Below are 24,449 nucleotides of genomic sequence, written 5' to 3'. Positions count from 1 at the left end.
GCATGAAATATGGGTTGACCTCCTTGTTTTTTGTAGATTTTAGTAAACTTTTTAGCTTCCAGGATGCCTGAGGCCATGTGTCTGACAGTCATGACAAGTCAGATAATTCTACCATTCTTTCCTTTGGTACAGGATACATGGGCTTCTGGTCATGTATTCTTTATAACTATATTGCCCTTTGCTGAAATATGAGCTAATTTCTGAAGGATAAGGAAAAATTAATTATTGAGTGGTTAGTGAAGATTCGTGCAGAAAAGGAGAAGGAAAAGTTAAAACAGGAGATGGTGTCTAAGAGCAAGGGCCTGAAAAAGGCCAGGGTGATGGTTCTGATTAATTCTGTAAAACAAATCACCCCATAATTTAGCAGCATAAAACCACCACTGGCTGCTCACAGATTCTAAGGGTCAAGAATTTGGACAGGACACAGCATGGGGAGCTTGTCTCTGCTCCATGAGCTCTGGGGATCTGACTGGTAAACATAAAGGCTAGAGGTTGGAATAGTCAGAAGGCCAGTCATTCATAGGCTATTGGTTGAGGGCCTCGGTTCATCCCTATCCTGGCCTCTCCACAAGGATACCTCTCTGGATAAGTGAAGTGTGGACTTCCTCACAACTTTGTGGTTCATCTTCCAAAGTAGGGCTATCTGAGCAAGGAGCCAGGTGGGAGTTATATTCCCTTAAAATGTCCTGGCCTCAGAAGTCACACAGCATCACTTCTGCCTTAATCTCTATTGGGTACAGCAACCATCAGCCTGCTTGAGTTCAAAGGCTAGATGAACAGACTCCACTTCTTGATGGAAAATGGTCAATACTGAAATTCTAGAACAGCATGAGTCTAGAGATAGGAATGTGGCTATTTCAAGAAAATACAATGCCGCAGTAATTGAAGGGCAGGAACCAGTGGGAAAGTGGCTCAAAACGAAGGTGGTGAGGTAGGCAGGGATCAAGCCTATTCATAATATTAAATGTTACATTAAGAATATTGGTCCTTCACAGACTTAGAGAACAAACACAGCTGCTAGTGGGGAAGAGCAGGGGGATGAGGTAGGAAGTTTGGGGCTGACATGTACACACTGCTATATTTAAGAGGGATAGCCAACAAGGACATCCTGGACTGCACAGAGGACTCTGCTCCACGTGGTGTGGCGGCCTGGATGGGAGAGGAGTCTGGGGGAGATTGGATATATGTACATGTATGGCTGAGTCCCTTTCCTGTCCACCTGAAACCATCACAGCGTTAACTGGCTACACTCTGATATAAAATAAAAAGTTAGAAAAAGCATATTGGTCTTTTTTTCCCCCTGAAGCACATGAGAAGTCATCAGGAAGTTTACATATGGGAATAGAACACTCTGGTTTGCTACAGCACAGAGAATGGATGGGAAAGTAGCAACATTCGATGTGAAGGGTCTAATTAAGAAACCAGGGTGATGAACAAAGCAGGATGTAGGTGGGTTTCGACCAGGGATTTGGCAAGAGATAGAGAGACCAGAATGAATTTAAGAAATACACGAGGCAAAATCAAACGAACCTGGATATGAAGAGTGAGAGAGGCTGGTGGGAAAAATGACTCCTATCATCTGCTGTGCCGCTGTGAGGATAGGGTTGGGTGTCGCCCCAGTAGGGAGCACCAGAAGGTCGTCAGGGTTTGGGGGGAAGAGCCTGAGCTCCGCTTTGAGCTTCAGAGAGAGATATGATTGGGCATGTTCTGGTGGGCAGTGGGAATCATAGGCTGGGTGTCCAAGGAGAGGCCAGGCTGGAAATCTGGATTTGAGTCATCTAAGCACAGGTAGTAGCTATAGCTGCTATCAGAGGTAGGATTTTCTTGGGAGGATGCAAACACTTGATACAGAATGTTGATTGAAAATAGAAAGGCAGTTCTGCAGTGACTAGGGAAGATGCTGCAGAGAAATTAGAGGGAAACTGAAGAGAGCGGTCTCTGAGGAGACAAAAGAAAAGACCCATAGTTACCAATTGCATAGAATACATCTAAGAGTTTACATCAGATGAGGTCTAAACATGCTTATTCTGGATAAGACAACTTCTTAGCATGAGATATAGGACCCTGCTTAATGAACTAAAAAGTTTTGTTTATAATTTTTTAATGTTTCACACTAAAAATATAAAGGGGGTATGCATTTCATAAAACATAATATAATACTCTGCTATATGAAGTATAGTATTACTTATTTCACTAAAGGCATCAGAAAATAAGAGAGAGAATGTTTCAATGTTGAGTTGAATATCAAAGCTTTCCTCAGGAACATATTCCATATTAATACTACTTTTTTTCTTTAAAAAGTCAAATTTTAATTACTTTACTTTCACCTATAGCACTTTTTATAACACATAAGCTGAAAATTATTTCTAAACTAGAAATTCCTGTAGGTATTAGAATATGCATGCTTAAAATACATGAACATATAAAGTATTCTTCAACCATATTCTGATTATTTCTCTAAAGCATATTTCCATGTCCAGTTGGTCAATTTTTAAGACATTTACATATATATGGGTATGCATGTATTTTTGTATGCATGCAGAGAGACTATTAAGCACTACATGAATGTTTTCCTTTTCAGAATGAAATTGAATTCAATGATTCTAAATTAAAGGGAACAAAGTAATACTTCATTATACTTTTATAAAGAGCCCTATTTATCAAGACTAGAATATTTTTAACATAAGCCAACCACAATATGGTTACAAATCCAATATTCCTCATATCTATTTACTTGCAAAATGAATGTGCTTTTCCACTGGCCTTAAAATAATGAGAGTAAGAAAATAGGTTAAGTCTTAAAAGGTCTGATTCATTTTTTTCAATATTCATGAATGGATTGACTAAATGAAACCATATGTTATATTTAAAATGCTTAGTGGAACAGCATGCATTGAGAAATATTTTTCCAAGTCAAAGACCTATAGGCTAAAGTAGTTTCAAAAGAATTGCATGCACATCTCCAAGAAAGGGTGTAGGACTGTAAATCTAATCACAGCTTTATAAAAAGTTGGGGCAGTTGGCAAATGTAGTGACTGATAAATATTAGTGACATAGAATTGTCCTCATCAACCTCAAGGATACAATGGACTAAATAACAAGATAACAAAGTCAGCATGTCATTGTGCATATAACAGTAATATGTCAACTCCCAAAGAAAAATTAAAAAAAAATCAAATAATTATGGGAAAACCAAATTTTACTTATTTCAAATGTATTCTTATAACGAAACATAAGTTACTTTGTCAAAATGATTAATATGTACGGAGAAGGCAATGGCACCCCACTCCAGTACTCTTGCCTGGAAAATCCCATGGATGGAGGAGCGTGGTAGGCTACGGTCAGACACGACTGAGCGACTTCACTTTCACTTTTCACTTTCATGCACTGGAGAAGGAAATGGCAACCAACTCCAGTGTTCTTGCCTGGAGAATCCCAGGGACAGGGGAGCCTGGTGGGTTGCCATCTATGGGGTCACACAGAGTCGGACATGACTGAAATGACTTAGCAGCAGCAGAAACATGTTTAGTGAGTTTTAAGCCAGCAACTCATGAGTATAATATAGTAGGTCTAATTTTATTTCCAAGCCTTTATACTGAATTGTCTAACTTCAGGAGCACTGGGAGGAAGTGCAGGTTGTATGCTTAGATCATAGTATTCTGAACTACAAGAAAATGTTGGTAGCTCCTGCTTACACTAATTTGTATGTAGTATTCTCTTCTAAGAATCCTGATAAGATGGGCATGAAATATACTTGTAATTAGAGAGATGCTGAACTACCAGAAAGTAAATGTGGATACTTAGTCATCAAGAATACCTGCTGATCCTCAGGTAGAGTTTGTATTTAACTTACCTGCATGCTGTGCTTCTACCATTTGTATTTCCAAAAATACCCATTATTCAAATCACTAGTGGCCATCCAATTAAAAAAAAAAATTACCAACATATCTCACTTTAACAAGTATAATATGTCAATTGATCCAGTGACAATGTTTATATTAAAAAAAAAGTGGTCTACTGATATTGGTATCAGGCTTAATATAATGCTCTAGGACATAAGTCAAATGTCAGGGCCAATATGAGCTTTTGGAAGAAGGCTAAGTAGGAGATGATAATAAAGTCGAGTTTCAGTTGCTTTAAGGAAAAGCATATAAGAGCACAGATGCAGGGGTAAGTCCTTGGAAAGAACAGGTGGCCTGAGACCCACAGATATGAAGAGTGAAAAGCCCCAATGCAAGGACCATTACTGATAGTGAGGTCAGTAAACCCAAAACTAAGACAGACAAGACAACAAGTTCAACTGGAATTTGGGAAAACATTAGTGACACTTAAAAGTCTGTTTGAAAACTTCCTCTACTGGTATAGGTTGTTAACTCAGAGTTCTGGGCTGAATGATTTATGGAATTTACAAAGTTACAATCATGCAGCCAATTGGCTTGATCTAACTAGTCTCTTTTTTGCCTTCATTTGAGAAACCCTCCAGGTTCTGCATATAGAATAAAATCTACCTAAATGGTCTTTTTTTAAAAGGTTGTTTTTCTTTCTCTAAATGTTGACATGTTGCTTCTCTCCCTGAATTTTTAATGAATATAAATATACACGCTAACATTCTTTTAAGGAACTCAGCACACTTCAGAGACACACGGCTGCCTTCTCTAAGAGCCTAGGGAGCACCATGGTGAACTTATTGTTGTTCAAAGGAGGCAAGTGGCAAAAATTGTAGTTGACAGAGCTCTAATGTACCAAGTGTTATTCCATTGGTTTGAAAAATTCTAGCTCCTAAAAGAAACAAACTTCTAACAGGAGTTTCAGCTTCTCCTCCTGTGTGGTTGGTTCCTGAGCAGTAACTTGGTGTGAGAGACTGCATTTAAGCTGAGCTGGCCTCTGGGTAGTAGACAGTGAAACAGAAGCCCAGAGAAGTTCACTTCCATTCAGAGTCGGGGCATATTGAGAGTGCGAGACAGAGCCCCCTTCTTATGCCAAGACAAATGACAGTTTCAAAAGACCACCCATACTTGCTGTGTTATTTTGCTTCTTCTCTGTGCAGCCAATGTAATAGTTTAAAAACAATATATATTTAAATACACCATTAAACTAGGGAACAGATCTTACATTTGAACTACCTAATGCTGAATTGGTTGACCACAAATAGGTTATATAACAGGATGAAAGCGAGACATTTCAGACAGAAGTTTAAATTAAAATAACTTGGTGGGTGGTGGTGGTGATGGTAGTTCTGAAGCTTTAGAACAAACAAGAGTTTCTGGTTGGTTCTTCTGCAGGGATTATTTTAAAAAATAAAAAGGAAGGAAGAGAGGAAACTCCCGTCCTCTGCTTTGGTCAGTGCTCAGACTACTTTTAATTAATTCTTCAAAACATTCCTGATGTTGCTTTTTTTTTTTTTTTTTTTTCCCAACTTGTTTGAACTCCCATTTTCAAAATTATTACTTTAGGCTTTCTTGTTACACAGTCACCCTTCAACTTCTTTTCCCTAATTGAGTCAAGATAGTGGTCTTTTGGACTTAATAGCTAGCTCTAGCAGAGTCTAACTTTTGGTGATTTTCCTTTATTTTTTTCCCCAGTACAGCAAATGATAACCTTTCCACTCTTCCCAAATTGGCTGTAGACTCTCTTCGATGAAGCAAGAAATACTTCAGACTTTTAGAATATATTTCTTCTTATGTATTTATTCTAATGCCTCATTTGTACTGGTTTAGACATTTTAAGCATGGCCTATGATCAAGCAGACACTAGTGTCTTAGATAACTAACCCATAGAACCCAATACTTCTGACAGCAATCACACCACAAAAGCAAGAGCAAACACTTGATAATGTGAATGAGATAAGTAGAGACTGCCTTACAGATACCAGACAGAGTCATACTAAGGGAATATTCTCCAGGAAGGTGATTTTTTACCACATGAGCACACTTTCCTTTCTAAGGACAGGTTCTCAATTCTTAGGGAGAACTGATTTTCGGCCAGACAAGGGCTGTGGTGATCAAGGCAGTCCCGGTGGTATAATTTTAGCTTTTGCAGAATTTTCCATTGCTTATTTTCAGCACTACTGCTATTTCATCATTTCCATGATTGCTCCCCCAGCACTGACTGACGATTTTATTGGATGCAGAAGGGGCTGAGTTGGATTATATTTCACTGAACAGCTACACCACCTGTGTAAAAGTCTTTGGAAATGAAATAATCCTATCTAATTGAAGAGAAACAATACAGCCACTGGACAGCCCACAACCAGAGCACAGACTAGATTTTCAAAAAATTAATATCTCTGATGTTTATAGGTGATAATTTCCATCAAATGGATGAAACTAACTATGGATTATTGCAGGTTTGGAAGGTATGGCATTTCTTATTATTTTATATTTAACATAAAGGTTAAACTCATTAATTACTTAATAAGCGGAAAGTTTCTAGGATTAATGAACTGCTGCTCTTTTCCATAATGAATTTATATCAAATTGGACGAGCCAGTTTGAGGTTGAAAATGAATCCCTCATTATGTCCTGTCCTGAATAAAGCATTGTTCTACGATTGTTTCTATAATAACAAAACATCTTTTTAGATTTTCTTGTCATCTGGAAGGCTTCCCAAGTGGCTCAGTGATAAAAGAATCCACCTGCCAATTCCTGGTCTGGGAAGACTACCTGGAGAAGGAAATGGCTACCCACTCCAGTATTTTCACCTGGGAAATCCTATGGACAGAGGAGCCTGTCAGGCTATGGTCCATGAGTCACAAAGAGTCAGACATGACTTCATGACTAATAATAACAATAAGAAGTGTGAATGGCTTGTAATCTGAAGAGGGACATAAGCTGCTTTTATACTGAAGAACCTGGAGGTTTTTTCCCATTCTACTTCTGAGGTTCCGTATGACATCTGGTTGGGAGCTTATGCTATACTGTCACTTTCACATGCTAATAATGAAGACTCCTTTCAGAAATGTTGCATCACTGACTGCATTCCGTGGAAACACCATGTTCTCACTGCTTCACAAGTTGTGCACATGTGTAACACTCTTTATCATCTTTGCAGAGTCACCTGAAGACTCACTGGTGGAGCAGACTGTCTTCATCCAGGAGGTAGATGGCCCAAGTGAATCAGCAAATAATACATTAGGCTGACTTCAGAACTTTGCCTGTCTGTTCTGGTTCTTTTGTCCCATCTACCTGCTGGACAGTCCAGAACAACCTGCCGTGGTGCCCTGAAGTACCTCCTTAGTCTTTAAATTCCGATTTTTCTTTTCATGCTCATCTCAGCAATTGTAAAGTCTCTTTTCGGTTGAAGGGAACTACAGAATATTCAATGAAACCAATCCTATCCTGTAACAAGATGAGAAACAAGACTGCTGGTGCTAGGAAAATCTGACCAGTGTTATAGGGGCTCAAAATTTTGGGTTAAAGGGAAGGACTCAGGAAATCAAAACCAAGTCCCTAGTTATGGTTGTATAGGGGAAGGGATGGTTATGGAGTTCAGGACGGTCATGTACATACTGTATTTAAAATGGATAACCAACAAGGACCTACAGTATAGCATAGGGATCTCTGCTCAATGTAATGTGGCAGCCTGGATGGGAGGGGGTTTGGGGGGAGATGGATACATATGTATGTATGGCTGAGTCCCTTTGCTGGGGGGTTTGGGGGGAAATGGATACATATGTATGTATGGCTGAGTCCCTTCCTTGTTCACCGGAAACTACTACAACATTGTTAATTGACTATACCCCAATGCAAAATAAAAAGTTTAATACATAAATAAATAAAGTTCATCCTCACACACACATATACACACATCATGCCGAAAGAACTGAAATAGCAACTAGCAATGAACTATGAAGAGAGAGGTCTGCTAGCTGCTTTCCATAGAGTATTTCTAATTCTTCCAGAAGTGAATGAAGGATAGTTTTGGGGACTATTTCACATTCGAAAAAACTGAAGTTTAGAAAGTTTCTATTAATATATCTTTCCCAAGCTCATAGAACTAGTGATTTTTGGAGCTAGGAATCTAACTAAGTCAATCTGATCAACAAGCCTATATTCTAAGCAGTATGTTATGCTGCTTCTAGATACCTCTAGAGGGCCTAAGACTTTTGCACAATAAAGAAGGGAAAAATATAGTTATGTGGAATGAGGGTAGGAAGTTCTAACTCGAGGCAGTTAATGATGAAGGAGGGTCTGGTGAGTTCTGAGTGAGTCCCCTGAGATTATGTGGTGGAATGGGTTTCACCATGAGGTGGAGTTGGGTCACCAGGTCTGGCTTAAAATAGTCTCCCAGAACCTTGGCAGTGGAGGAATTACTGAGGACGGAACCAGGCAGCTGATCACACATGATTAGGAGAAACGCTACCCAGTTAGGCTCTTTAAGTATGGTTTAGTCTCGGTTCCTAGCTAGGATACAGGGAAAATCAAGTATCTCTCTTGGATATCCTGGGGTCAGGAATGGATTCGGGTAGGGGTGAGAACAAAGCCTACCTTTTCAGCTTTTCGAGCTTCCTACTCTAATTCTTTCAATTTGTTCAATACTAGCTTCTGCAGATGATGTTAATATAAATCCTACCTGTACCAGTGATCCCTTGTAGATTGGCAAAGTTATTGCCAGCAGAGTACAAGTCACTGCCTATTGGCAAAGTTATTGCCAGCAGAGTACAAGTCACTCCCAACTAACACACGGGTCAGTAGGCAATCATCAACTAATAAAAACTTTTGCATTTTGTGCATGATTTTAGAAAGGACCATAATTTGGAAATGACAGTGACTCTCATCAGATGTTCATAAGAAAAGAAAACGATCATATGTTCCAGAGCACTTCAGTGATTTAAAGAATTTTAGTGGCAAATAGCAATACTTAAAAAACTTGTAGAAACCAGTTGTCTATTATTTTGGCTACCAATTCCTTTAACTATGAGAATCTATACAGATCTTCTTGCCCTGATGTGAAATCTTACATAACTTTTCAAGTAAAAGGCAAAGAAGAATTCCTGTGAAAATTAAGCTAATTGTTTAAACCAGATTATAAGCCTTTTTCTTTTTAAAAAAAATATATTAGTTTGAAATTTCTTTTTGGCCACACCACACGGCATGTGGGATCTTATTTCCCCAACCAGGGAGTAGAACCAACACCCCGTACATTGGAAACACAGGGTCCTAACCGCTGGACCATCAGGGAAGTCCCTAAATCGGATTCTTGCAGCAATAAAAGGGGTTTTAGTTTAATCTCTTAAAAAAATAAATTGGAATATAGTTGGGTTAGGTTCTGCTGTGCAAAGAAGTGAATCGGCCATATGCACACATTTATCTCCTTCCTCTTGAACCTCTCTCCCACTCCACACCCGCCCCACCCCTTTAGGTCATCAGAGTACAGATACACTTGAAATATATTAGTTTCTTTTAATTAGTTAGTTTAAAATATGAATTCCTATGACTTAGTCGCAAAGAGTCAGATATGATTGAGCAACTGAACAGCAAAACAACAGGGGAGTCTTAATGCTTCCATTTCACAGATAAACAAACTGAGGGACTTGGAGGTCATGACTTACACTGTGTCACTTACTACATCTCCACTGTAGCTGGTACCAAAATCCCCAGTAATGCATTCTTTGGGCTGTGGATTATCTCGGGGAGCTGCTCTGTCACTGACTTTACCTCCATACTCTTGGCAAACATGCATCAATTCTACTTATCTCCTGCCTGGCATTTTGATATGGCCTTCCCTGAAATGAGAGAGATCCTCCACAGAGACTCCTAGGCATCTCTGCTCTCCTTCAGAGAACAAAAGACCAGGAATAATCTCATGATAGTAACCAGGAACTTTCACCTTGATAGCACTGCAGGAACATTAAGCAAGTACATGCATGCACACACTCGCCCACTTCATTTGGGTAGTCCATGTTTCTTGTCTCACTGGAAAGGCATCACCTTTGCACAGGCAACCTGCAACTCACCTACTGAGGTCTGAATTACAAAATAAGCCATGAAGATGAAATAGCCACTGATCCCTTTGCTCCACTGGACACCAATAAAAGCCGGCTATTTAAAAATCAGATGGAGATGCTAGACAATTCATGTTGTTTGAAGAAAACAAGTAAAAACAATTGGAAAAGAATGGCAGGGTTGATGTACATAGCAAATGTGACTCACCCAACATTTTCCTTGGCCTTTCTCCCAAATTGCTATGCTATAGCTTTTACTTTGCAATCATAATGGCTAAAATCTATCAAAAATCATTTCTGTCCATCAAAACTCTCTGGTTGCAAAGGAGACTTCCAGAATCATCAGTCATCCACTCCCTGTGTGTTACCCTATATACAGCCCTCAGAAGAGCCAGTCCAGACTGGCCCCTCCCCAAATCTTGTCTCTGTCAGTACCGCCTTCAGAACCCTGTTTCTCAGACTACAAACCCAGTGGCCATGTTTGATCCCTTACACAGTGCAGTCTCAAATACTGCTGATCCCTGTTTATTCTTCCCCTGGGCTTCCCTGGGGGCTCAGGGCATCCGCCTGCAATGCAGGAGACGCAGGTTCAATCCCTCGGTTGAGAAGATACCGTGGAAGAGGAAATGGCAACCAACGCCAGTATTTCTTGCCTGGATAATCCCATGGACAGAGGAGCCTGGTGGGCTATAGTCCGTGGGGTTGAAAAAGATTCAGACATGACTTAGCGACTAAACAGCAATTCTTCCCCCCAAAACATTCAGACCTGAACACTTCTCCCAGGTACCATTGCAATAAACTTGCCACAGTTGTTTCCCAACTTGACTTCTATCTCTTCCACCCGCTTCTGAACCACATGCCCTTCCAGTCCACTCTCCATTCAGCAGACAGAATGGTGGGGAAGAAAACTGAATCCAATCAAGTCAGCATCTCTTTCCTAAAAAATGCTCCCATGGGGACCAGGGCTCCTCTCCCCACCAGGTTCCCTCTACTTTTCTCCTTTCCCTCTCTGCTTCAGCTGCACTGGTGATAAGCTCTTCTGCCTCTCAGGGTCTCTGCGCTTGATGCTTTCAGCTTGTAAGCCCCTCCCTGAATCCTAGAAGGTGTCTCTCTCCATTACTCAGTCTCAGCTCTAACTCAACTCATTGGGAGGTTTTCCCTAACTCTACCAGCTAACCTGGATTTCCTACTTCTCCTGGGACTCTCTCCATCCCCACCAGTCACCTTACCCTTTTCTTTTCAGCATAATTCTGACCACTCACTGTCAGCTTATTTGTTTCTGTCCATGTCTTTCTTCCCATGGGAGAAGGTGAACTTGAAGACAGGAATCTTCTGTCTTAACACAGTGTTTTCTCCAATGGAAGCTGGTATATGGTAAGCAGATGTTCTATAGCAAGGAGGTGTTCCATAAACAGTGTTCATCCACCACCACAGTGCTTCCCTCTGAACACCCAGCTGTGGTCAGCTGCTCTGGGTGAGAAAGTTCACCTGATGAAGAAGGGAGCCCTTCTGGGTGAGCCTTCCTTCTTAGCAGAAGAGAGGAAGGTATAATGAGGTGTCACGGTGGGGACCAAAAACTGTATGTGTCTACAGAGTCATCTGCGACCTGCCAGAAGAGACAGCAGCTTACTCCTAGAATCCTACTTATTTTTAAAGTCTGGGTAATATCTGAGTTAAGGATGATGGATCTGGTTTTGAATCCTGAAATAGATGACAATTTCTTCATCTGCAAAGTGGGTGTGATTATGCTATCTCACAGGATTGTAAATGGGTAGGAAAGTTATGACAACCTAGACCGCATATTAAAAAGCAGAGACATCACTTTGCTGACCAAGGTCCATCTAGTCAAAGCTATGGTTTTTCCAGTAGACATGTATGGATGTGAGAGCTGGATCATGAAGAAGGCTGAGTACCAAAGAATTGATGCTTTTGAACTGTGGCGCTGGAGAAGACTTTGAGAGTCCCTTGGACAACAAGGAGATTAAACCAGTCAATCCTAAAGGAAACCAACTCTGAATATTCATTGGAAGGACTGATGCTGAAGCTGAAGCTCCAATACTTTGGCCCTCTAATGCAAAGAGCCAACTCATTGGAAAAGACCCTGATGCTGGGAAAGATTGAAAGCAAAAGGAGAAGTGGGTGACAGAGGATGAGATGGTTGCATGGCATAGTGGACTCAGTGGACTTGATTTTGAGCAAACTCTGGGAGATGGTGAAGCACAGGGAAGCCTGGTATGCTTCAGTCCATGGAGTGGTAAAGAGTGGGACATGATTGAGTGACTGAACAACAACAACAATAAAATACTCAATACAGAGGCTAATTTCTAGCATGTCCTCAATTAAGAAACTCCTATACTCTTCCCCCTTCCCCATCCCACACACAGATGATTGCTTTTGAATTCAATTATTCAATTATATTCAAGGTTAATTAAGCTCAGAACCACCATTTAAAATAGTTTCTATAGGAAATTATATACCTAAACATCCGACTTCCATATAAATGCCTTTTGGAATACAACCTGGTTGCACTTTGAGAATTACTTGTCACGAAAAGTATTTGTGCTTATGTTTTGTTACCAGGCTGCTTCTACGTATACATTTTCTCAAGGTCCTATTTTTCTAGCACTCATCCCATTGTTAAGGAACAATTGACTTGGAGTGTATGTTCACTGTACAAATGGGACAAAGGCAGATGTGTAATTTATTCTATTTTTCTTAGAAACAAGAAACTAAATATAAACAAGAGTAATTCAATTCTGATGAATAGTAATCACTATGCTTTATAATACAACAGAGACAAAAGGGAATACAGAAGAACTTGTTACATTCAAATTGTATCCGAAAGGCTTATGTGATAGGCTGTGAAGGACCATTACATCCTCATTTATTCTACTTTCTGCTATTGACTCTGTTTTTTGTTAGTGAGACGTTCTTGCCTGTGAAAGCTGCTTTAATCTTGGAGACAAACAGTTAAAAAGGATGAAGCATGCAATTGAATTTTTCCATTTTACGATTTTGATTTCTTAATTATATCTTTTAGTTACGTGAAAATGTTCAAAGCATAGATCTTATCAATACAATTATTGGCTGCCTCAAGAAAACAATTCAAGACCAACAGAGTGCAAATTGAGTTTACCAAAAACAAAGCAAAAATGAAAACAAAAATCCTAACAGAAGGTGTTTTCTCAGGAAGATTCTATTTTGTCATACTATTCAGAGAGCATGTCTTTTTATTGACATATATGTGAATAAATATATTTCTTTATATTGAGAGTAAAATATGTCTACCATATGACATTTAAAATAATAATGTTTTAACAAAATTGTTATTGTATTTTCTTCTTATTCAGAGTAGCTGAATAATTTACCTTCTAGTCCCTTGATGAACTCTTCTACCACCCAGCTTGCACTCTTTACATGGGAGATTTCCTGAAAGAAATTTATCTGAACTAACCTAATAATTATTTTATGGCTTACTGTAACACAGTGTACTTTTGATTTGAAATAAACCCTATGATCTTATTACAATCTTACAATTGTCCAATTATAGGGTTTTGCATAGTTTATTTCATGATGACAGCATAAACTTATTAAAAAATTGAAGCATAAACTAAGAACAGAAAATGATCATGTGACTATAATGAGTCTCTTTCATGATATAAATACATATCAAACTTGGAGCTAAATCTATTTATCAAATGGAGGAACAAAAGCAAACCCACTATGAATATTTCTAAGTTTTCTAAATCTCATCTGGGGACTCTGCTGAACCTTCTAAATTACTTATATTAAAAAATATTCTGTCCTCTGAGAGCCAACAGACAAAAATTTTAATTATATGTTTTGCTCTTTGCATATAAGTAATTAGTTTTCTTTATAGGAGTTCAGTTAGAAAATTTTACAGATAAGTAATGACAAGAAAATTATTAGACTAGATCACCTTTAAATAAACGCCTTCAAAATTTGTGGCGTGAGACACAACGAAGTATAGGAAGTAAAAGAGTTTCTTATTTTTAATGCCTCCTGGCTCAAATGCAAGACACAGGTATAGATTCATGGTAATTCTTATGACTGCTTTGAGGAGTCACAAATGGCTGTGTTTCTGAAATCAGTTCATTAGTTTATCTAATTTATTATGTCCATCCAGAAATTCCTTGCCACAGCAGAAACAGCAAAGCTGTTCTTTCATATTTAACTACTAATTAATTAGTGAGAATTCAAGTTGCTCACTATTACTAGAACAGCAATATAGTTTTTATGTTCAATAAGCTACATCATCTAATATTTCAAAGAAAGATGCTATTTAAGTGGGTAAGTCCAAGCTTATTGCAAAGTATACTGACCCTTTAATAGGAACATAATGAGCGAAGTTAGCATCTGTACCTCCAAAATAAAAATGTAACATCAACATGCCTATTAACAAAATGAGAAAAAATCTAATTAAAGCAAATTAGCCTAATGTGCACAGGCTGGATAAGACAGATTACTTCTAAAAATCCGAGAAGATAATGGTACCCATATGGGATATGTTTTTGGCATTTTTCATATAAATTGGACAGTTTTAGAGGATAAATATGGTACAAAAGTCCTTACAGGCAATTATGTCTTTACAATGCTGGTGGCTGACATCATAAAAGTATAATTTTAATTGCTATTAATTGCATTAAGTCTAGCCTTATTGAATACTTAATGCCATTTCTGACAGTAGTGCTAATTTATATACTTTAATGAAGCTTCATGGTAGAAGTTTGGAATTATAGAGCTACTTAAACTATGTCTTAAATAGTACATTTTATCTGTCAAGAAGTTTTAGATATAAAAACATTCACTGGATATTTTTCCTTCAAAAACAGGTTTGCATTTCTCATGCTTTTTTTGAGTGTCTGTGATAAAGTGATGTGCCAGTTTTTTGTTTTTTTTCTGTAAGGTAATTTTTGAAAAAACGCTTTTAGCCGTGTTTACTACACATTTAAAACAGCTGCTGACTCTCCAATGAGTTAGGTATTTAAACACATCTGATTAAAAAAAAATTCAAAATTATTAGCTTGCAAAATTTAGCTGCCATCATTCCATGCATCTAATCTGCTTCAGAAGAAAGTAGTCATTTATAGCATATAAAAGGTAAAGAGACACAGAGTAAATAATAAATATCATAAAAGGCAGAAGCATTTTTGAATAAAGCAACAAGATAAATAGCTCTATCAACATTACATTTATCAGTTGGCATTTGTAGTAATTCTTCTAGCACTACTAGTTACCGGAGGTCTCTGCTGTTAGTGTGATTTGCATTATTAAATTATGAGAAATTCATTCATCTCAATCAGTGCTAGTTTCAATATTTGTGAATTAGTAATCTGCCTGGATGCCCTAATGGAAGAATGCATCCATTATTGCTGTTTCAATTTGTTTTCATGTTCGTTGACTAAAAACACACCATTGGAAATGGTAAAAACACCATACAGGAGGGCAATTGAGTGCAAGAGAAATCTTTGCTTTTAGATACTGAGACTTTTGGTAAACTCTAGCCTGTTATTTCTGCTCAGAAAGGCATGGTTAATAAAGTGAACGAGCACAAATGTCAGGTAAAATATGCCATGTACTTTTATATGCCCTATTGATTTTTCCTATAATTAAAGTGATGAACACACACTGTTTGGTAATAATGAAGCTAGATCTCCTTTTGAGAATTTTTTAAAGGTTTAGCAAAGTCAGTTTCAGCCTGTCGCCTTTTGGTAAAATATCTTTGCTCAGATCTCCCTAGAGATAACTAAGTAAAAGGCAGGATTGTGAGGGGAAAAGACCGAGAATTTTAGAAGTCTATAAAAGTTTCAATTTCCTTAGGTTCGGCATCCATTGTCTGTGAAAATAGAGCTTGGGCTAAGATTTCTGGAAACAGACATCTGTCTTTCCATCACAGCATCATGGCTGCCAACAGTCATACCTTCAACACTGCCCTGTCCCTTGCTATCCTTGGCCTAACTTTGAAGGCTGTTCTAGAGTTCAGTCTCTTTATTCACCCTTTCATGCTGAGAATGTCAACCAATTAGTGCTACTTTATGTAATGCTTTTCATGAGACTGACACTGGTCCATAAGGAATTAGACTGAGACCACCAACCCATTTCGCATGGGCCAATGAGTAGCCATTGGATGGTGACAACTTTTGATCACAACCTGCGTTTGGGTTCAAACCAATTACTTAACTGCGACAGCTTCCATACCACCCGATTAGGCCTGTGTGCCATTCACGGACCCCGATTAATTAAAACAACAACTAGGCGGAAACCTTTTACATAACTTATTTCCACTGCTCTGCTCACCGTGACCACTGAAATGGAAAAAGCAAGCTAGGGGAATCAATATTGAAGCCGAGAGTCAACACCCATTTGCTAGGAAAAGAGGAAAAGGATCAGTCTACACTGAAAGATACGAAGAAAATAGCATCTCAATTTTTTTAAAGAAGAAATTAGAGCAGGAGTTTTTTTTTTTAATGTGAAAAAAAAATTTGTGGAATAGTTCATTCAATATATGTGTCCTTTTGCCTTAAAATTATTTCTTAATCATGAAAGTAAATCATGCTAAATGCTGCATTCTTATAAATTACAGAGAAGTCTCCCTAATAACTTAAAATTCCACCACAGAGATAATAAACTACTGTTAGCAGTCAGCTGAATATCCTTTTTGTTCATTTATATGCACTTCTACCGCATGGAATCAGTCGCTTTCTACTGCTCTGTTGTCTGTTTAGAAAATATTTTGTGAACCTGTTTTCTTTCAATAATGCTATGTCATAATTCAGATATTTTGCTTTCTTTCCTTCCGTTCTTTCAAACTGTCTGATTGGCTCTCTATGGCAAGGAGGTGGGAAGTGCTGTGGCTGAATGTTGATGTTTATTTGTTATTATGAGTTTTTAATTTTCAGGTTCCTTTAGTTGTAAACTTCAGGGAGTAGGCTGTGGGTGGGCTTCTGCGAGCAGTAGCGATCCATTCATAATGGCCCCTTGCCTGCTGCTTATGATTATACAAAGGGGAACCCCAGTTCAGTGGGATTTCACATGCAATTCTCCCCTGTGGCTTTAGAGTGGTTCTGCGTCACTCCTGTAGAATCAAATATCTTGACTCAGAACAGTAATCTTTTCAGGTTCAAAGACATATGGCTCTGGTTTCTGCAAATCTGTTGGCTGAAATATGCTGTTCATCTGTGAGACCTGATTGAGGATACTGGATTGCTATTCAAGGAATTAAAAAAAAAAATAACTCAAGTCAGGGAAACTCAGAATGACATACACAGTTTAAGAGTATTTCTAAGATTTTTAAGAATTCTAAGATATATAAGCATATTTATTAAATAATTGTATACATGTGGTTTATTCATGGTCACTCTGAATTGGCTTGTATTGTGCCAGTGGGTCCATGGCTGTACATCCAAGAATCCTTAGGTTTCTTTATCATTTATAATGTATGATGAGGTTGGATGAAGCCTAAAGAATATACTTTAAAATTATCTTTAATAGAATATACACTATTATGGAGGAAATATGTAGAAGCTTAGAAGAATCTGCCTTTTTTTGGTTGTTTACCACTGTGCACTTCATGCTAAAGAAGATATTTGCATGTGTAATAAGTAGAGGTTACAAAACCCCTGATTAGACTCTGAAAATACTGATAATTTGGCAATGAATTATTTTTATACATATAATAAAGCAAAAATATTCCTACATATGCCTCAGCTAGCCTAGTTTTAGCAAGTGCACTACTATAATTGAAACTAATAATGTTTCACAAATACTGTTTATCTCTGTATCATATTAGATCTAATTAAGTCCAACCTGCTCCTCAATTATTCCAATCACTTATTTGTTGATTTTCTTTTTAGATGTATGTACTACAAGATAAACCTTGATGGGACAGATCATGTATGCCTTAGGTCTCAGAACATTCTGGCAGCTTAATACCAATAGCTGAATTCAAGTAGACTGATTATTGCTAATAAGCAGGATAAGCTAACATGAACTGATTGATGGCGTGGTAGTCCTCTCATTTAGTGTTCACAGACAACCAGTTTGACTCAACATTAATCTATTTATGTCCACAATCATCTAAAACTTAGTCAGGGGAAATTAAAAGAAAGAAAGCTGATTAAAGTCAGATGCCATAAGTGATTTTAAGATTCGCGCATACTACTGGCATATTGGAATCATCCTTTTGAAAACTCTTAGTCTAGGTGGCGTTATAGACACATTAGAGAAAAAGTCTAAAGATCTGTCAGCAGCTTGTAAACCAGTATTTATAAACCAGCTTGTAACCAATCCACACTTGCTAATAGGTACTTCATTCTTACTACTTCACTCTTTATGCCTAGGCTGAGAGGTACACCTTTTGGCCAACAGCTGAAGCAAACTTTCCTCCAAATATAGTTTCATGAAAATGACATCTGCACCCTCCTTCCATTTCTTTTTGTGCCTTAGGACACAGAGCTGTTTTCTCTGGGTTTCAGTACAGTTGCCTTTCCTTGGAAACTGTCTTCTTGGGGCAGGGCCTGCCACCCTCAGTGGTCTACTTCATTGTGATCTCCTTGAGGGCATGATCATAATCTCCGCGAGTCATGAACCAGGACATAAATAGCTTCCAGTAAATTCTATTAAATTAATAAACAAATGAGTGAGATCTGTGATCTTTAGGTCAGGATTTGGATTTAGAATCTCAAAAAAAGAAAGTAAAGCAAAGATGTCCTAATCACTACAGGGGAGGTCTTCATTGAGCAGGAAATGATGACTAGTGATATGTCCAGTCCTAGGATACTGATACCCTGGGGCATGGAGAGGTGTGTCTGGTACTTTGATTTAGTATTGATCAACTTACCCCAACTTCCTCAAGAGTGGGCACTAAAAACAATAAGAGCAGACTCCCTTTCGGATGCTTAATAAATAATTATATTTATGGTAATAAAAATAGAGTTGTGTGACCTTGGGCAAGTTAGTTAACTCATCTGTATTTCAGTTTCTTCATTAGCTGGGAGTAATTAGGATACTATTTTAGAAGGCGATTCTGAGGTTTAAGTGAATATATCTAATACATTATGCAAAATATCTAGAAGAGTGCTTGGTACTTAATCAGATTAGATTTATGTTCGATACTGTTATCATCATCCCATCACCACCACCACCACCATCATCATTCTCATCGTCATCAACTGTAAGAGAAATGGTGGTCATAAAGACAATTGCATTAGTCCTGGCTTGCATCTTTACCAACTGGTCGTTGAAGACAGCATTAAGCAAAGTCAGAGGGAAGCAGAAAGGCTGTTGACACTGAATTAAAGCCCCAAATGGGTGAATAACTGCAGCTTAGTGGAGGATTAGCAAAAGTGATAGGAAAGGGGTTAGTTACTAGGAGAGGATGATGATTAAAAATGGAAGGATTAAAGGTGATATGTTATATTGTGTGGAGAGAACTAGGCTATCATAATGATGGCACAGCAGGAAATATGATACAGGCAAAATAAAATAAAGCGAAAGGAATTAGAGAACATTAGGAAGTTCAAGAAGTAAAAAGATATGATAGTGAAGGAAGGCATTTGATGAAATGAGATAGGAAGACTGCAGAAATACCCGGGGCATGAGGACAAGAAGCAAGGGAGAGATCCTATTTCTTTTGGAAATTGGGCTGGGAGTTTTAATTTCTTTTGACTCTCATTTTTTAAAAATCCATTTCCTTGTTTAACCCCCTACCCCATTTAATTACTAACCTACTCATGTTTCCATTTCTAGCTCTCCCCTTTGTCTTCCTCCAGCTCAGCATCCTTCTCTAGTCTCTCCAATGATATCACTCTGCTCTCCTCCCACATTTGGGTACCAATGCCTTAACCCAAGAGCTCCTCCTCCTTATTACATTTGCTTGAACACTGTCACTCATCCTGAGGGAAATATATATATGTATATTTATTTATTTATATAAACATATATATATATTTTGCTCAGCACCATTAAGCCAAAGGGAAGCAGAAATGTGCACTTCAGCTATGACATTTTCCTTATGCTGTTGTCTGACAGAAATCTAGAAAAATAACTAAACCAAAAGGTGATTCTGCCAGAGTTCTGCATTTTAAATGGCAAATTGAAGGACAACGTGCTGGATGCATATTTATAGAGTGGGTTTCTAGTTCTTTAGGTTTCAGTTGCAAACGGGGACCAAGTGGATCCAGCAAATAATGGTCAAGGCTGTGTAAAAGGATTTTCAACCAGAGAAACTGGGAAGCACAATTTCTTTGAATTTGTGTGAAACTGAGAAAAAGATTATTTAGCCCCACAGTCAGGTGTAGTGCACGATGCAGAGGGGGGGCGGCCTTTCATGTCTCCCTCAGGGGCGCTTGTTGGTTTTTTTTTCTCTTCTCATCAGATTCCCTTACACAATTGCAAAGGAAGCTTTGTTCACGTTTCCTGATTGCCAGGGGTTTGGGACATTGCAAAGAGCAGGACATTTGGAGTCACACAGCCTAGATTCCATTCCCATCTTAGCCATTTACTAACTCCATGACCTTGGAAAGATGGGGGCATGGTCAGAGGAGTAGATTGAGGTCAATAGCAAAACAGTCAACACCAGAAGGGAACCAGGTTTTGGCCAGAATTTGACAAGTTTTGTTTTGGGATGAGTTGGTTTTGAAATTCTGTTGGGACTTCAAGGAAGATGTATTATAATCAGAGACATGAATTTAGAGCATTGAAATTCTTTGAAAAAACTTTGGAAGAAATGACATATATTCATTTTTTCATCTTTGCACCATAACTGCTGTTCATATTTCAGTGAATATCTTTATAGCACCTATTCCATATTTCCCACTAAATAATATGTAATGAACACATTTTTGTGTCTACAGATATATCAATATATCTATACCATCATTTAATGATTGCATATACCTCACGTTCTCTATTAATCCTTTGGTGAGTATGATCCCCAAGAAAACATATAGAGGGAGGACATGTGTGATAGGAGAAAGGAGAGGGAATGTGGAGGAGGGTGGGAAGAAGAGGTGTTTGGAACAAGATGGGAAAGTGGACATCCCATGGTGTTTGTTGTAGATTTGACAAATGGAAGTTTGGGATTACAGGGACTCATACCATAGAAAACCTCCACTGGATTTTGAGATGAGGGTGTTTCCCAGAAAACAGATGAGGTTGGGGCTGGGAACAAATGAGCTCCTAAAATGTTGGCAAGTCACAAAACAGAGCTGAAACTCTTGGAAGAGACTAAACTTGATAGAGAAGCGGGATATGGATGAAGCAACATAGTGGGGGTTGCAGGATGAAGCAGGGTGGAAGATGAAATGGAAAAGTTGACCTCTGGAAGCAGTGGGGATATTCTGTCCTTTGAGAGAGAAAGGAAGAAGTGAGTTGAAACAATTTTTGAAGTGCAGCAGAGGCAAGATGAAGGAAATCTGGTGCCTTTATCTTGTCAGTGGACAGAAGAGGCTGACAGAGATTGGCTGAGTGGAAGAGCCACATTGGAAAATATTTTAGGCAATCAACAGAAATCCAAACCAGTGGTCATCCAGCCAGTCAGATGAATTTGTAACCCATCTAATTGGTGCATTCTGGCTTTGACTAGAGGGAAGATCCCTTGGAGGAGGAAATGGCAACCCACTCTAGTATCCTTGGCTGGACATTTCCATGGACAGAGTAGCTACAGTCCATGGGGTCACAAAGTATGACATGACTGAGTGTGCAGTGTACACGTGTGCGTGCGCGCGCGCGCACACACACACACACAAGTGGCTTTTGCCAAGTATTTGGGTAGAGTCTGAACTATGGGCTTTGCCTTAGATTGAGGCATATGAAAAATGCATAAAGGAGAAAAGCAGGTAATTAGAAATAGGTGAGGAAAGAGAAAAGGTGACCTTAACTAGAAGAACAATAAAAGTATTGAATTATAGGATGCACTTGCTTTAAAAGCAACCATGATATCAAACTCAAAAGGTATAAACAGATAAATGATGAAGTATATTCACATTGGGCTTCCCAGGTGGCTCAGTGGTAAAGATCCCACCTGCCAATGTAGGAGACGGGGTTGGATCACTGAGTCAGGAAGAGCCTCTGAAGAAGGAAATGACAACCCACTCCAGTATTCTTGCCTGGGAAATCCCATAGAGGAGGGCTACAGTCCATGAGGTCACAAAGAGTTGGACATTACTTAGTAACTGAGCATGCATGCACACGCACGTATGCATGCATGTACATTATTTGCATTACAGAATAAAAAGATTCTTTGTGTTATGGAAAAATCCAACCCTGTTTTCTCTCTTATCCTCATTGTTTATTTAAAATAAAATACAATCGTCTGGAAAAAAATTTGATTTGCAAGCATTTTTTTGAGACAGACCTCTCCTATTGTTCTGTTTATGTAGAAATTAAAGCAAGTTATCATGCGTATATTTAGGACTTAGTTGATCATCAGTTTCTTTGCCGGCTCTGCACATGTGGTTTTCTGCGAGCTGTTTAAACCTTGATCTATTCTCCTCATTCATAAAACCAAGAGAATAATCTGTGCTTATTTCAGAGATGGAGATTATTTTACCTAGTGATGATTAATGACCTGATATCAGTAAATCAGTCTCAGCTTCTTGCAGATAAAAAGTACATGTCCTGAGATTCCCATATTAGTTCATTGTCTTTCCTCCATGGGAACCTTAGATTATTTGCTCCAATAAAAGCTTGGGATGTTTCCAGAGGGTATGTGATATACTAGGGGCATGGAATTTTATAACGTGCTTGATTTTTTTTTTCTTTTATGAATGCTACCATGTAAAATGATGCAATTATAAAGATTCTTTTACTGTAGTGAAAAATTTTCGAAGCAGCAAAGTACATGTTTCATGTATTAAGATATTGTTACACTTGTGAAAGAAATGAGCCACAATACGAGTGAAAAATGAAGACACATAAGAATGAATGAGCATTTCCCCTTTCTTTTCTCTCTTTCCTTTTTTTTTTTTTAAAGATTGTATCTGATGTCTTCCCATTAGCAGCAGTTACTATTGGCCGGTGCAACAATTATTGAGTGTTCCTTTCTTTTTTTTCCCCCCAGAATAATTCTATTTCTCTGTACTGTTTATAAGGCTTTTCCTTAATCGTTATCTCTAGTGAATTATTTTTACTTTCACACAGCAGTGTATACATTAAAGTCAAAATTATTTCTTTGCTTTAAAGGCACCCACACACCACTTAAAAAAAAAAAAAACAAACCAGAAAGTAAGCCATAAAAAGCCTATGAGATTTTGGCATTTCTTTAAAATTTATGCCTCAGTGTATTAATATAATAGTGATGCCAAATATTGTTACTCCACAATTTATTAGAGGTTACTTGGCTATAGGACATGCTACTCTGAGCCTTTGACTTTAGGTTAACAGGCAAACATACAGTCCACAATCCTTTGCAAAAAGTCCTTTTTCTTTTCAAATACCCAATAAACTGGAACACATGTATATACACAATGTGAACAAATAACTCTGAATTCATGATTCAAAGCAAGCTAGAACAACTCAAGACTTTTAGGGAGGAAAAAGGAAGTCACTTTTTCTTTTTGGATGCAAATTTCTAAAAATCCATGAAACAGAAAATAACAGCATCCCTGCCCTTATTTACTTTCAAGGGTTATTATAGGCATATGTTTCCTATAAATTGCTTTGGATTTCATGGCCAAAGGAACATGCAAATATGATTCGGGCTCCAATAATTTTGGTGCATACATTTATTTACTCGTGTCTGTGTTAAATACAACATGTGAGTCACAGAGTACGTCCAAATGAGAGAATGGTGGCCCAGGGGCTGTCAGGAGTGAAGTGGTGCTGGGTAACTGTTCTGAGATCAGAGGAAAATGCAAAGAACCGAGGAGGATTAAAGACACTCCAGGAAGCTTTAGGAGTCCCTTAGAAAAAAGGGACAGAGAGAGAAGTGGGGGTGGGAAGAATGAAAGTAGCAACGGGAAGCATTATTCCATTGCCAAAAAAACAGAATCCCACTCACAATATACGTAAGAATTTATTCTCATAAGGACAACGATAATCAGAGTGAAAAAATGATTTCTCTTTTCAAGAGGGAGAGGTCAAGGGCGCGTCTTATCACATTTTAAAAACACTTTGTTGTCTCTTTCTTTTTTTGACTGCACAGATACAGAGTACAAAGATTTAGGATTTTGAGAGTTCATTATGTTAAAACCGAATTCAACTGTGTTGTATTTCTGCGTAACATTTTATTTTAAAGTAGATTTAAAGAATCAACATTATCTTAGCTGGAAAAAAATCAATCCCAGTGGATATAAGACTAGTACATGGAAACAGAATATTGTCTAGGAAATATAGATGACACGTAACAGAAAATGATTAAAAAAAATGGAATCTTCTAACATTACCTCTGCTTATATTCATAACTGTACTTGGTCTTTTGAAAAGGTCTAATAAACTTTGACCTAAATAGGGAACCAAAATTTAATATGGAATTTATATATATATA

The sequence above is a fragment of the Muntiacus reevesi genome, chromosome 10, assembly GCF_963930625.1.
Source record: "Muntiacus reevesi chromosome 10, mMunRee1.1, whole genome shotgun sequence".
Classification (NCBI taxonomy): Eukaryota; Metazoa; Chordata; class Mammalia; order Artiodactyla; family Cervidae; genus Muntiacus; species Muntiacus reevesi.
Note: the sequence above shows the minus strand (reverse complement) of the source record.